Below are 16,518 nucleotides of genomic sequence, written 5' to 3' on the forward strand. Positions count from 1 at the left end.
AGCTTTGAAAATGTTTTTTCTACGGACCATGTCATCAATTAGAAGGCATACTTTATCTGCACCCCTAGCCTGTTTATAAGTGATATCAAGATTCTACATCAAATTAAAATCACAAACACCCATTACCCGCAATAGTATAGTTCCCAACACTTTCTTATTTTCTTGTTAATGATTAGGGTGTACTTGTGTTGATGAACATGTATGTACAACATTAAGTTTCCTAAGTTGGAAAAGACTCTTTCCTTATTCATAGTTGGATATAAATGCCAACTACACTTATTTTATTTTAAACAAACAACCTTGTACCGATTTTTTTGTTATCATTTGAAACCCTTCTTCAACACAATTCTAGCATAGTTTAAGATCCTATTTCGAGTTATAGGTTTAACATAGTTTAATATTTTTGGTAGGACACTGACCCTGAAATGATGTAGTGCTTAGGATAAGTCGTTATGTGTAACACATGATCTTTTACACATTAAAATACTATGGTTTATAAAACATTTATGTAAGTGGGTCCCATTTATAAATTATGGTCCCAAAATTTTCTCATTTCATTTACAAATACATTTGTAAAAATATTCCTTCAGATATTACAATTGATACAGTAAACCACAGTAAAGAAACAATGTTTCTTACGACGTGGAAGCAATGCCCACGTTTCGATCCATTGGCTCTCTGCTATATGTCTCAACACAACTCTCTAGGTTGTATCTTACATGGAATACATGGAATTTAAACAAATACGTAAGAGTTACGACAATCATTATCTCGTAAGCTACATGAGTTTACACATATAATCATTATCAAAATCATTAGATAAAACTATAATTTCACATGCATTAATAAATAGAATGCAAAGCATGAAATACATGTCCTCAATAATTTCAAACCTTCTCGGGCCTTTCCAAGCTTCAGCTATCTACTGAATCTAGTGTCTATAAGGACTGCCCCAATTTGGGCTAGTGACATAAAGTGACAACTATTGCAACCAGAATACAACCCCATGAATAAACTACAACAACTGATAATAAGCCCCCCTAAATAACTATGATAACCAATAATGGCCCCGTTAAATAACTATGAAAACTGATAAACAACCTCATTAATGGTTCCCATGCGAACCCCTAGGCAACTTTGGTCCCCTACGGACCCCTTGGGTTAGCCGACACTCTCTCAAGACTATGCAATTCGCTCATATGATGCATGATCATAAGTGACTCAATCACACACAAATGATTGATGTTATGGCCATTCAATTTCAATAATAATATTGCATAGTAAAGTATTCAAACATAATATAACTATAAATACATTTCTTTACTCCTTTTAATAATTCATGTAACAAATTGTAGCTAGCTAACCATTGCTCATAAAAGAGCTTCTTCATTTGAAAACATTTTTCTTTCAAAACCTTAAACTGAGTCTTTAGAAATAGAGTTCATTTACTTGCTAGCTTAGATTTATTACCTTTCAAACAAGAAATGTTTCCAAATCATTTTCAAACACTTCACAAAAAAAATTACTAATATGCCATGTACCCCAGAGGGAAAATCCACATGTACTCACCTAGCTAGTTACTGAAGACTAACTTTTGGTCTGGTTTCGAGCCTCACACTATATCTTAGCTCAAACACTGGTCCATCCTATCCGGAAAAATACCAAGTTCCCCAGAACTTGTCTCAATACACTTAGGAGCTTATTTATCATATCTATTACAATGACCTTTGCCTGATCACCAACACAACTGGGTAACTATTTGTTACCAAATCACTAAGCTCCTTACAACCATTACCTAACTACTTAACTCCGTAAGTATATAGTCCAATCTTACAGCTAGACAAGCCTATTGTGACAACCATCAATTTCCGATCAAGTCAAAGTCAAATAAAGTCAACAGGTCAAACCGTTCAACTCATCTAACTCTTGTATATTAGGGTTTACATTATGTTACTATTGTACAACTCACTATTTTAATAAGAAGTTATCACTTGGTAAGTTCGTACGTTAAGAAATTCTAAACCCTAATCGGGGTAAGTGATGAAACTATTCGATAAAACATTATTCCATACCCCTTGGGGGCATATAACCATCATAACGAAGCATAACGGGGTGCACGAACCTTGCGTTGCGAAGCTAAACATCCAAAAAGGTCACAAACAAAGTCTCTCTCAGTATTTCTTTATCAATCTCTCTCATAACCTTCCTCAACTTTTTATAATGATTTGGGGGCATCCCTACCCTTTACTTAGCCAAAAACTGTGCAAAACGGGGAGTTAACGCGAAAATCAGCCGTTTAGGGCCGAACCTTCTTAGGGCCGAAACCCTAAGAAGCGAAGCCCCTAAGAACCGAAGGACCGAAGCCGAAACCGAGAGAGGGAACCAAACTGCCTAGGACCGAAATGCTACAGGACCGAAGTTGACTAGAACCCGAACCCTGCTGAACCGAATCCGAAGGTCCCTTTGGATCGAACCCCCTTTCAGCCCATTTCGCCTTCGCTCCTTCTCGCTTCCTTTCCTTCTCGCCTGCGACTACTCTTGGCTCTCACCCACAACCGAAACCACCTTCAGTTCCCACCCCCTGAAGACCGAACCTTCGGCTCCCAATTTTGAAATTTCGCAGATTTTGTCCTTTTTCCCGGTTTTCGACCACTTTCGCGTTTTAAGCCCGTTTTTCATGATTTGGACGTGGGATTTTCACCCAAACTCATATTTTGATATATAAGACCCTAAATATTCATAATTTAAACACACTTTTAGGGAAATCTTTATTTAAGAATAAAATCTAATGGGTAAGATATTGAGGTGGAGTGTTGACTTTACCTTTGAGTTATGACACAAGCAACCCACCACACCCACTCCAGGGCCATACTCAGTCACTATTCCTCCATACTTAGTCATGTAGTTGTCCTTTCACACTATTTCACCAGCTCATAATCAGATCAAAGGGCTGGAAATCTTCACTTCACTTCCAACATTATTCAATCTTTCTCAAAAAGAATCAAACCCATTTCTCTCTCACTTTCTCTCTTTAAAACTCGAAATTGAAGGCTATTCTTGAGCATTTCCCTCAAAGTTTGGTAATTAACTTCATCCTACATTTGATTATCTTTTATTCTTTCACTCAAATCATGGATTCCTTACACAAATATCATCATACTTGTTGCTAGATCTTCGAATCCTCAAGTATCTCCCAAGTGTTCTTGACTTGGAAACTCCTTTTCTTCATCATCCATCTACTGAAATCACTCAAGGTGAGTTCATACCCCCACATTTTCATGTTTTCTCCAAGTTTTAGGAGGAGAATACAAGTTAAAACAGCAACAACATAACTAAACTCAAACATCATCTTTCAACAGAAAAGTTAATGTTCATTCACGAACTGTTTTGAACATCTTAAACTTTTTTGTTTTCAAAAATGTATTAGTTGAAAATATTTCAGGTTTATACCTTTAAAAGGACTACTTGCACATGTCCATACGATTTTTCTACAATTTATGGTGATTTTTACAAAACTGCATATCACTGTAGCTACGAATTCAGACTTGTCTGTGAATATGAACATTTTCACACTAGTTAGGGGCTTCTAAAAATAATAATAAAATTTATGAACAAACTAGATACATTTTCTAAACTCTCAGAGTTTATGGATCTAGTTTTCGATCTCGTATGATTTTTCTGTGATTTTTCTAAATCAGTGCAGAAGTGGTGAAAACGAACTTACAGATTACAACTTTATTAACACTTTGTAACATGTTGAGCAAAGTGTAAATCTTTGATGTCTTCATATTTTGCATGTGTTTTCTTTTAGGATATGATTATATTACAACAAAATGTTTACTAAATTGTAAGAACTCTTTATTATTACAATTAATGCATGATGAGGCATAGTAAACATAGTTATGTTTTGCTATATATTCCACTTACATAGAAAATGAATAATGTACATTACAAATATTTGATAAACTATAATAGGTATAGTTTATGTTATATATACATTACAAAAGAGTACATTTCTACAAAAGTGGTTTTCAATTTCACACTACGTAAATCTGTTAATGAATAAACTTGTGAGACATTCGCTTCACGTTACTTCCAAAGTAGCGCAACAAAAGTCTTGTAATTATAACCAGAATCTCTTGTAGGGAGAACGTGAAGTTGTGTACAGATCTATATTGGGTTTGACAAACCCACACCTTAGCTGCATGCAACAGCTAGACCAACAGGTCTGGGGTGACAAATGTCATTAATATTCCGACGCCTGAAGAACGTCGTATACAAGGCCAACTAAGTCATAGTATGGTTATAATAACTCACATGGGGTATTAACAAACATAAGATTTACGGAATTTCCGTTTAAACTAACAAGTTTATGTCGATTTAAACTTGAATAATTTACAATTTTATATGGAAAAATACTAGTACACTATTAGTCTTGACATTTAAGACTACAATACATTTTAAAAGGGAAAATATTGGATTTTCTGGAACAAACATTACTTTTACAACGAAGAATTTCAACATTTCATTCAAAAAGCTTATGAACTCACCAACTTAATTGTTGACACTTTTTCAAAACTACTTGTATTCTTAGGGAATCAGTAAAACCAGTAAACAACGACTTTTGAGGGTGGAACGCTAAGGCGTCAAACATTGTATTTTTGTCAACATAATGTAATTGATTTAGAAACATGTAAACTTATATTATGATGTAAAATTTCCAATTATATTTATGTTGATTATTTGTACTTTGAGCACTATTATACTCGTTGTTGTGATACTATACATGAAGTCCTCCACCCCCGGACGTTTCCGCCATCTTTGGTTTGGGGGTGTGACACCTATAAACTAGGATTTGCAACCCTCGTTACCTAATCAAGAGTTTCACTATGAAACCCTTTATTAATTTTACCAATTAGTTTATAATAAAAACGTATTAAGAACTTGAAATATTATATCAAGTTTATCAACCCTTCACGACTCAATATTTACGTAAATAAAATTACGTATTAACAAATCGAGAGGATAGCTAAGCCCAACGACAATCATCCCTTAATAAACGGCCTCACGACCTTTGTCTCTAGGCCATAATCGTTGCTCATCGACTTAAAAGCTTACCATCAACGTCAGTATCATAGAAACTGAGTTCGTATCGATTTTATAGCCTCCTTTATTTTGACAAAATTTATATACATGCTACTACCTCGAAGTGAACTACAACTTTGTTTAAACAATCGTTTGCTAAAAACATATAAATTTTCTCTTATAATGCAATGAGTACAAAGATGTACATGATACATTGCCAAAAACTTTGACGTTTCACTACTTGAGTTCACCCTTGAATATATTTACACCAAATACATATTATAACACATATTTTGAGATTTTCAGGTTGTTACAATATGGGAGGCATACTTGGGAACGACATTTGATATTTGTACTGGTTAGTAGATTCATCCTCTCACAAACCTTTTTCTTCTTCATTAGATCCTTCATTGACTTTCACAAAATCTACTGTTACTCCATAATTACATAAATTAGTTTCTTGAACAAAAGTAAATGTCATCCTTTAATCAGTTTTGTCACATGTACTTTCATTGACATTGCAGCACCATCATCCACATTTTATGGGAAATCATTTCTATAGCTTTTACATGACTATTATATATAGTGTTTCTGTAACTGAATGACTAATTGGTAAACACACTACATTGTTGCTCCCACTTCCATCGGATCCCCTACCACCATACTCTCCAACTCTTTGGGGATTCTCCTATATTTGATCGTTGGCCAACATTTATCCTATTCACCACTCTCAGTTCTTGAATATCACCAACCAAAATCAAAAACAGATGCATGACATTTTTACTATTACAATTGTCTCACATCATTATTATATATTACATCGATAACATACTTACACTCAGGATGTTGGAAATACAGTTTAATATTACTGACTTCCGTATGACATGTCTTCTCTTTAACCAATTCTATTAAACCCTGATAGTTAATTAATGTCGAAATAGATACACCAACGTTTCTAACAAATGGCCTAACATATGAGTTTTCCTTTTCTGTTATTGGTCATGACCCTCACGTACAAACTATAAGAAAATTTTTGTTCATATTATTGAATTCTAATTTTTTTTCTCAAATGAAATTTGTTCTCTCTCTCTCTCTCTCTCTCTCTCTCTCTTGCCTATTTTACTGTTTTATATATGACAAAATAAAGAGACTCATTATGACTACAATACAGACTCTGAATTTCACAGTATAATACCGTAAGTCCGCAGTACGGAATAGTCCACATTACGGTACTAGGAACTGACGTATTGTACTACGAAATCGACCTCGAAGAAAACAATGCGGATTTGTTCTTCACAAAGTGAGTTTGCAGAAGGTCTATCACGGACTCACGTATGTGTACCTACTGCGGACTAACCGTTCGAAAACATTTTTTTTACCTTTTTATAGATACCGAGTCCAAAAAGGTCCCTCTGCGGATTCATTATCTATTTTTGAAATACATCTTTTTCATTTTTTGGCACTAAAATGTCTATTGTGGTTATATTTAGAAATTTCTCAAAAAAATATATTGACTTATTAGCTAACTCATATGCACAAAATAGACTGTTAAATGTTAGTTAATTTGTTGGTGCAGTCTCGGCATGTACCTTACCTTTATTCTTTTGTTTTCTCAAATGATTTGCTTTCACTAGTTGGTTGTATTATTATTATTATTATTATTATTATTATTATTATTATTTTATTAATAAAGGTTTGGTGGCTATTTTTTAAAAAACCTTTTTTTCATCAAGGTTTGTTGTTTTTCCAATATATATATTCTAATACAATTTAACACTTAAAATCAGTGGCGGAACCGGGTAGCACGCATAATTTTCGGGGTAGCACACACTGAAAATTGCACTACACACAAAATTCTTAAAAAAATTCACTACCCCTTAAAATTTCAGGGGTACCATGGGTTACTTAGACACCTACATAGATCCGCCCAAACTTAAAATGCAAATATCATTATTGAAGAACTATAATATATTCTTATTGTGCCTAACGTTAGATAGTACATTATGAAAAAAAAAAAATAGTGCAATTAAAAAAAGTTAGTATTATATGTAAAATACTTTACATAAAATAAGCATTGAATTTGCTTATAGTGCATTGCAATCATCTGCATTTGACTCTTATGACTATAATCATCACGTATGTAAATGAAACACAAGGGACATTTATCGAAAAAAGAGTGCAATTAAAATATGTTGTTTTGTATGAACTTGATTGACTATAAAGAATCACAATGTTACCATCCTGACATACAAAAATACCACAACAAATGACCTTTCATGTAGTTGTGAGTTAAGCCATTAAATGTTGATACTTAATTCAGAGTGTTTGTAATTATTCAATAGTAAAGGAATGTTTCAAGGAAAATTCAATGTTCTCCTGAAAACTGCTAAATTATGGTGATGCTTTTATAAATTTCGCGTAATTTCTTATGAAGCTTCGTTCACTTATGTCATTATGAGAGAATGTTATCCTATTCTTATATGTTTAATAGTTTATTGAACATAAATTTAAAACAATATCAATATACATGCCAAATATTGCAACTTTCCGATATTGCAAGGTTTGGAGGTGAGGGCTGAGGGCTCACCTTTGGCCAAGATACTAAGCAACCAAATGTTACCAAATGTACAACGTAAATTATTGACTACATTTGATATTAACATATCATTCTGTTTTTGGTATATATCATCATGAATCCAAAATTCAAGTGATGCTTGCTTCTGGCTTAAAAGATTGATGATCTTTCCAATTACAATATAGCTGTTTTACAATATTTATTATGCACTTGTATTTTCCCCGTCACATCATTGATGTTGTGTGATCGTTTTAGAACACATCTTATATATTCATCATATTTAACAACTAATAACTTTTAATTAATAAATATTTACTTTAAAAACTGTGTGAAATATTTATGATTATTTAGTAAAAAATTAGTTAAAGAAAAAAGCAGCTGCAGCAGCAGATGGAGTAGGCCTACTTCTTCCTGTTGGCTGCAACCACTACAATTTGTTTCCCAAAATCAAACCAGTATCATTTTATCTTATCTCTTCTGTTTCGTCAATGCTATTTTTTTTTCAAACTTATTGTTAATGGCACTAATGTGAATATATAATTATAAGTCAAAAAGTTCTGTAGAACTGTGTCGTAGTTGTTGGTTTCATAATTTATATAAGAACATATATATGTAATGCATGGTTTAGTTTGGTTATTGCTTAAAATCGAATCATAATTATCAGGTCCGGTCCTGACGGTGAAAAACCCGAGCGGTCGCCAGGGCCTAAAATTCCTAGGATATAAATATATGTGTAAATATAATTTATCTATATGTCTAGTTGGAGTCCAAGAAAGCCCCACTCCAAATTAACCCAAAAAACAAATAGAGTTAATTGGACCGATAGGCATCTGGAAGTAAGAACGGATGATCCAATGCACATTTCATGAATCGATATCCACAAAGGCGACGCAGGAGAAATGAATCGATTTCCTCGGTTTGTGAATCGACAACCTTTTTTATTGGTTAACCTCGTTAATCAAACATCACCTCGATGCAAGATTTCTCTCATCTGCTTCTCATTTTGATTTCGACATTGCCTTCGCCCTTCAGCATCCCAGTAATCTGCTTCTCACTCTCCATCACGCTTTCATCACTCTGATTCATCAGAAGAAGGTGTTAAATATTCATGAATTCCGACTTTATTAATCCCATTAATCGATGGGTGAGGGTTGTGACGCCTCCCACTTTGAGGTTAGAGGTTGCACCGATTATGGGTAATTTGTTTGTTGTGGTTCTGATTTCCGCCTCTAACGTTTGATCTAACTTCTAAGATTTTTTCTTACTAATTTTTTTTTAGATTAGGTTAGATTAGGTCTCAATCTTGAATTTTTGTTTAATCAAAAGCTTTTGAATAATCGAAATTTTAAGTTTGATCAAAGCTTTTGTTTCTTAATCTTGAATTTTTGTTTTAAATTTTCTGATTTTTCTTTGTCATTTGATGCTTGGAGAATGGTTGGTTATCAGATTAATGATTTATGACTTGATATTGTATTGTTAATCAGAATGATTGGTTATCAAATTTCGGTTTTGGTTTGTATATCAGATTTATGATTTTGTTTGTATATCATATTTATTATTTTGTGTTTATTTGAGATTTCTGGACTGGACTCTTTCAGCCTGAGTTCGAGCTGATTCCTTCTAGCCGATTCCTTCTAGAAAAATATATGTTAGATAAAACTAAAACTTTGTACTTTGTTAAAGTTGTTGATAATTACCTAAATATTTTTATTAATGTCACTGTTGTGTTGCATCTCCGAAAACAAGTCTTTTAAAGCCGAAGGTAATGAAGAATTGTCGAAGGTCATCGATGTTGCAAAAGGTTGAATGCTTTGGCAATATTATATATAGAGAAAGATATGTTAGATAAAATTGATATTATTATTAATGACTTTGCATCTAAACTTGCATTGAAGAAGTATTTTTTCTGTAAATGTGTTGTTTTTGTAATGATGTTGTCATATCTGTGTTTTTAATATTATTAGTGAATTTTGTAACGGTGTGTTTATTTTTAAATTAATCTTTATTTTAATTATGAGTTTGGGGGCTATTATTTTTTTTGCCCTAGGCCCACGAAATGTTTGGACCGGACCTGATAATTATTATAATTTGTTAATGTATTTTAGTAGTTAATGGGTATCGGTTAATACTGATTTTGGTTTAACGATTTTAATCAGTTAATATTTATGGTTGATAATTAATACCAGTCAACTGTAGTAGTCCAAATGACATAAAAAGTATTTTGCTATAAAAAAATAAAAAACATAAAGTACAAAATTAAATGATTGTGTATGTATAACTATATTATTATGATAGAAGACTACATATCTCATCAAGTTCCAAATTTTCCTTAAAATATTCAGTTCTAATATAATTACATATCGTATAGTTAATATCATATTATATCAAAAAATATTTACTGATATTATTTGTTCGATTTTATTCGGTTTTAGATGAAAATCACAACTAAACCATATATATTCGTTTAATAAAAATTAGAAATTGCATCACTTGTTTTAGTAATAATCCGGTTACAATGATTTTGTTGTATCGATTACTTCTGTTTTGCTTCGGCTTTTCGATTAATATGCTCGCCCCTAATAAAGAATTATTTTATAAAAAATCTATTGATTCTTATAAAAGAAACTCTTATCTCATATTATTCAAATTGCGTTTATTCTAAAAAAAATTAAACAGTGTATGTGTTTTTGTTTTTACTATAAAGTAAATTAAATAATATAGTAATTATTACTTTTTATTTTATAATGAAACATAATCTTCTTATTTGTGTTTTACTTTGACCTTTAGAATGTTGTTTTTTCATATATATATATATATATATATATATATATATATATATATATATATATATATATATATATATATATATATATATATATATATATATTCTTTGTTAACAATATTTAATATCATAATTTAATATTTTTTGATGTTTTATTTGTTTAAATGCAATTGTCATTTTCATTTTCAGTTATACTCTCATTTGTTATAATTCATCAATTAAAATACAATTATCTAGTTTGTTTTGTAGGCTAATTCATAAATGGTTATATAATAAATCAAAATTTAATTTAATATGCAATAAAAACCTGTTTGTATTTAACTAAAATCTGATAGCCCCAAACCAATTTTCATATATATATATATATATATATATATATATATATATATATATATATATATATATATATATATATATATATATATATAATAATATTAATATCCTTGTAAAGGTATAATAGACACTTTAGATAAATTTAAATTTGGAAAAAGCTATATTTTTGCAAACAATTTCCACTATTAATTCCTTTAAAATAGAAATTTAAAGATTGATGGACATTTTTTTTCAAATCAATAAACATTCTTGAAGTTTAATTAAAAAATGACATTCTTAAAAAGAATAATACACTCTCATACTTGAATTCTTTAAAAGTGTTATAATCAATACATGCGATTTTTTTAGAATGTGTACTGAAACAAATAATAAAAGAATACGCCATACTCTTTGAGAATTATGTAAAAGTTTTTCAAATTCTCATGAGAATCTCCTCTAATAAATGAACATTTTTTGCCACATGTCCTCTTCTCCTTCATTTGGACACATGCCATTTTCTAAAATTTTTAAATTTTCTATTTTCCACTTGTCATTTTATTGTATTTTTCATTTTATTAAATTAAAATTCCACATTTAATATGTAAGATAATATATATGTAAGATATTTATTAGAAAGGATTTATATATGTAATGTATTCAATACATTAAAGTCTTATTAATTTTAATAATTTCAAAAAATTTCTTATTTTTCTTATAAATTCAAACTTTTCAAATTGTTAAAATTTCATATTTAATTTTTTTTAAATAAACTCATGTAATACATGGGTCTCACACCTGGTGAATATAAATTAAAAAATTTATTCTTAAAATAAAAGTTCTCATCATTAAATATTTTTATAAATTTTGAAAGAACTACATAAAAACAAACTAAATTCTAACCATTTTCTCCAAAAAAAAAAAAAAGCATTCCTAAAAAATGTGACATATTTTATATAAAAATCATGTCATCAAAACAATAATAATCTACAAAATTGTAAATATTACGGAAAAATGTGACATATTTTACATAAAAAAAAACAACAAAAATATATTAAATATGTAAATTATTCTTAAAAGAATCTATTAAATCGCTTAAGAATCACAACAATCGCAACCCCAAACTTCTTGATAAAATACGCTTCTTCTCTTTCTCTTTTTAATCGAACCCATAATCTCTTTTTTGAATAGGTGTTGGGTCTTAACTTTTTTCCTCTCGATGCTAGTAAAAGAATAAGAAAAATTACAACATATTAGATATAATAACATTGAAAAAAAATATAATAATTAAATATCATAAAAAATATTTTTGTATTGCTTCAAAAATATGATTACGATGAAGAACAAGAAAGACCTTTTTTTATTTCTTTGCTTTGCTCCATACATTTACCGTTGTTGCTTGGAATTGGTTGCATAAATGGTCTGGGCTTTTTCCTTTCTCGCCTGAAAACATATCAGATCTCACAACTATGTTGGCAAACAAGGGTTACGTTAAGATGGGCTTTAATTTATTGTTTCTTTTGGGCTGGGTCATTTGTAAGACGAGAAATGACATATTGTTCAAAAAATATTTGTAAGACGAGAAATAATTTCCTTCTGATGGCTAAAATATAGGTCTCATTTGAATTCCATAGACCCTAACAGATTTGTGTTGTACTCCTAATTTTCTATGTTGTATTTGTAATGTTCTAGTGTCTTAGGTAAAATGTGTAATAACCCATCTTCACCTTTTATTTTTTTCTACCACTTTAGGGTAGGCATGTTAAATCGGGCTGTCGTGTCGTGTTTTTGTCTGACACGACACGACACGACAAGGTTTTTTATACTTGACACGAACACGACACGAAAACGAATTCGAATTTTGATTTCGTCCCGATTTCGTTTCGTGTCGTGTATTTTTGTCGTGTCGTGTCATAAATTGACACCCTATTTTAGGGTCATCACACTTTCCCTCATTTCCTCATTCTTAAAAACCTAAGAAATAGTAATATTTTATTACTTGAATAGATAGTTAAATTAAAAAAACCAAAACTAAGACTTATTGATAGAGTATTCTCGTATTTAACACTTATAATATACGAACTTTAGAAACAATTCAAACCAAAGTAAAACATAGGTTTGAATATAAAAGAAAACATGAAGGGCTAATTTTGTAACTTGGTATCAAGTTGTAAAACATAGGTTTGAATATAAAAGAAAACATGAAGGGCTAATTTTGTAACTTGGTATCATGTTGATTCATATTAATGATATCACCCTACCATGTCATGTGTTATTTATACATAGGTTTTAAATTTATAAATTTTAATTTATCACATCTTAATTTATACACACTATACTCAACATAATCATATAGCAGTTGTGGTAAATAAGGGTGTTGAACACTAGGAGAACATAATCATATAGTAGTATAGTTGTGGTAAGTGAGGGTGTTGACACTAGGAGAATGGAAATGGTTTACATAAAATAATTTAAATGCTAATTAAATTAATAAAAGTAAAGTAAAGGGGTGTTTAAACTAAATTAAACTTCTTTTAACATTCAATTAAACAAACGAAGTAAAGAACTAAATTAGAACAAAAGATAAGAAATCCCCTAAGTTTTTATGTTTGATTAATTAGAAGTGCAATGGATTAATGAGTTGATCACTGAATTGTTATATGATTAGTTATCTTGGTCAGATTTCCTAGCACTAATAATTAATGAACAACTAACACAAAGATCATGCAATTAGTAAACACATAATTAATTAAATTTATTCGAACTATCAATGATATGATTTAACAATTTCTTATCAATTATCATGATAATAAATCAACGCATAACATGGATATATATGACTCTCTAACACGGTCAAGTCATCGATTAATATCACTTAACGCTAGGATTTGGTAAATCTCTAGTCCTAACAGTTTAATGATCATAAAACAGTTAAGATTCAAGTTAATGTAATTAGATTGGCCCTCTTAACTACACATAACTCAACAATAGGCAATAAAAAACATAAATTTAACATGAAAGATAAACAATCAATCGAACACAAGTATTAACCAAACTCAAATAATCCTACTAATGAAATCGCATCATATTCAATGATGGTTCATCTACATCTAGTGAAAGTAAAGGTTTTTGCACCATAATCAGTGAAGTAAAGTAGAAAACATCACCAAAAGATTGCGAGACACGATCATCAATCAATCCCGAAGTGAAATCTCAATGCAAATAGCGCTTGAATCTTAAAATCCTTGCTCCAATCGACTCCCAAGCTTCAAAATCGACCCCTAAAGGTTTATGGACATATAAAATAAAGTAAAAGTTGCAACTTAAGGCTGCCAATGGTTGCACATCGATTAGGGTTGGAAAACTTGTATTTTCATAGTTTTTGTGACACCACGACGTGGTAAAGGTCTCACCACGGCGTGGTGATCGGGTTTCGTTGTTACACACGAACAAATAAACCGACATAGCAATTTTTAAAAATTTTCGTTTGTTGAAGGGGCACGTCACATCTTTCTTTGATTTTCCGATTTTCTTTGTTTTTCGTTCGTTTCAGCTCCGTTTGCTTCCTTTTGCATCCCAGCTCTGATTTTAACTGAAAGTAAACATTTTAAAGCATAATAAGTATCATATATCTTAAAATATAACATTTTAATCAAATATATTAATAAAATGGCCTAAAATAATAGTTAAATAAAGCCATATGACGGTGCTTTCTTACCTCACATTAAAGCTCACCACACACTGGATGATCAACAATATGGTGTGCCCACAACACCTTGCACAACCATGTTAATCCATCAAATGGGGAGGTGGGTACTACTGGAAATATGTTCATGTCACAACAACTTAGTGAATATTCATAATTAGCAGAGTCCTTTTGGTTTACACATAAGATATGGTTAAGCTAAAATGACTAAACAGAAATATATGTGATCAATTTGTTAACATACCAAAGTTATGGTGATTAATTATGAAGGTTTGTATCGATCAGATACACTTCAAGTATGAATAACAAACGTAAAACTAATCTACCAAAATAATAAACAGAAAGTAAATAGCATAGAAGTTCTCCAAATTGCTCTTTCACCAAGAAAGAGTTTTGTCTTCACCAACAAGACGGGTTTGTCACAAAGACGATTGACACAAAGCCACGATCACAACATTAGGGTTTGTCCTAATCTTGTATATATACTAATCTATACATGTATATCCCTTGATTAAAGGGATTGCGTCTAATCTATACTAAGAACCGATCTTATCACAAAGATACCAGATCTGTGATCTATTTTATACTTATCTATATCATTACCTAATATACAAAAGATTACAATTGGATAACTTTACTATAAGCTGACGTTGACAACCTTGATACACTGGCGTTATAGATGTAGTAGATGCTAACCCTGATCTATCAACGTGTCGTGTGTTTGTCTTATCAGCTCACAAGGTGTTACCTTACAAATTGAAACTAATTAAGCTTAAAGGGTTTAAAGAACTTGGCATTGCCTTACCTTCCAAGGCTTATATAGTTTCCTTAGGCTTATCAAGTTTCCTTATATGTAGCTTCTTTTAATTATAATTATCTTTCAGTTTCCATATAGGATTTATTTTCTCTTGTATAAATACTCGTTTGTTTATTGAGTGAATTAAGTTTTTGCTAATACCAAAATCGTTATGGTATTAGAGTAGATCTAGGTATGATCTGTTTCTAACGTCAAAGCCACTGTGGCCAGAAATGAAGGAGGATCAAGACAACCGAAGAACAATGGAATCACCATCGACACAAACTCCCTACATTACATCCAATTAGACTACCCTAGAAAAATTCAAGTCGACGACATGCTCACCGACAACAATTACAACAATCGGTCGCATGATATGTTAAACTTCTTGTTGTCTAAAAACAAAGTGGGTTTCATCAATAGAACCCTTCAAAACCAGAAGCAACTTCACTAAAATACATGCCATGGATGTGGTACGATGTTATGGTGAAAGGGTTGTCGCATCACAATGATGGATTAAGGGATCAGAAGTAGTAATAAATATGCTAATACTGGTTTTGAGATATTGTCTGATGTCCAAGAAATATTTGGCAAAGAAAGTGCGTCAAGGGCATATGAACTCAAATAGTCTCTTACCATCACAAACCAAGAAGGAGCTTTCGTATCAACATACTACACAAAATTACAAACTATATGGGATGTAATTTAATCGGTTTCTCCCACACTACGTTGTTCTTGTAGAAAATAAACATGTGATATAGGAAATGATTAAATGAGGCCAAATAAAGATTGTATGAGTTTCTAATGGGACTCAATACTGAATTTACCACCATAAAAATTCAGATCCTCTCCATGAAACCAATACGAAAACTCGGGACAGCTTCCCATATCATCGCCAAAGATGAACAACAAAGGGTCATATCATTGATGAAGAAACCCTCCATGGACATCGTCGCCTTTCAAGCCTTTACTCAAAATCGATGACACAACAATTCGAATCAGCCATGGAATAAAACTACACAAAGAGATATAAAACTCAACAACGATTAGGTCAAATCCTGTAACTTCTGTATAAAATAAGGGGATAGTCGGGATGTCTATTTCAAAAGAATCGGCTATCCAAAATGGTGGCCTAGAAAAGGAAAGCATGAAGCAGCTAAACCCAAAGATGCTTGCATTGATGCCGATAAAATGTTTGATCAATACAAAAGTTCATCAAACACTTTTCAAAGGAAGAAGGTAACAACAAGAATGATGGCATGCCT

The sequence above is a fragment of the Lactuca serriola genome, chromosome 4 (assembly GCF_051521515.1).
Source record: "Lactuca serriola cultivar US96UC23 chromosome 4, Lser_US96UC23_V15, whole genome shotgun sequence".
NCBI lineage: Eukaryota > Viridiplantae > Streptophyta > Magnoliopsida > Asterales > Asteraceae > Lactuca > Lactuca serriola.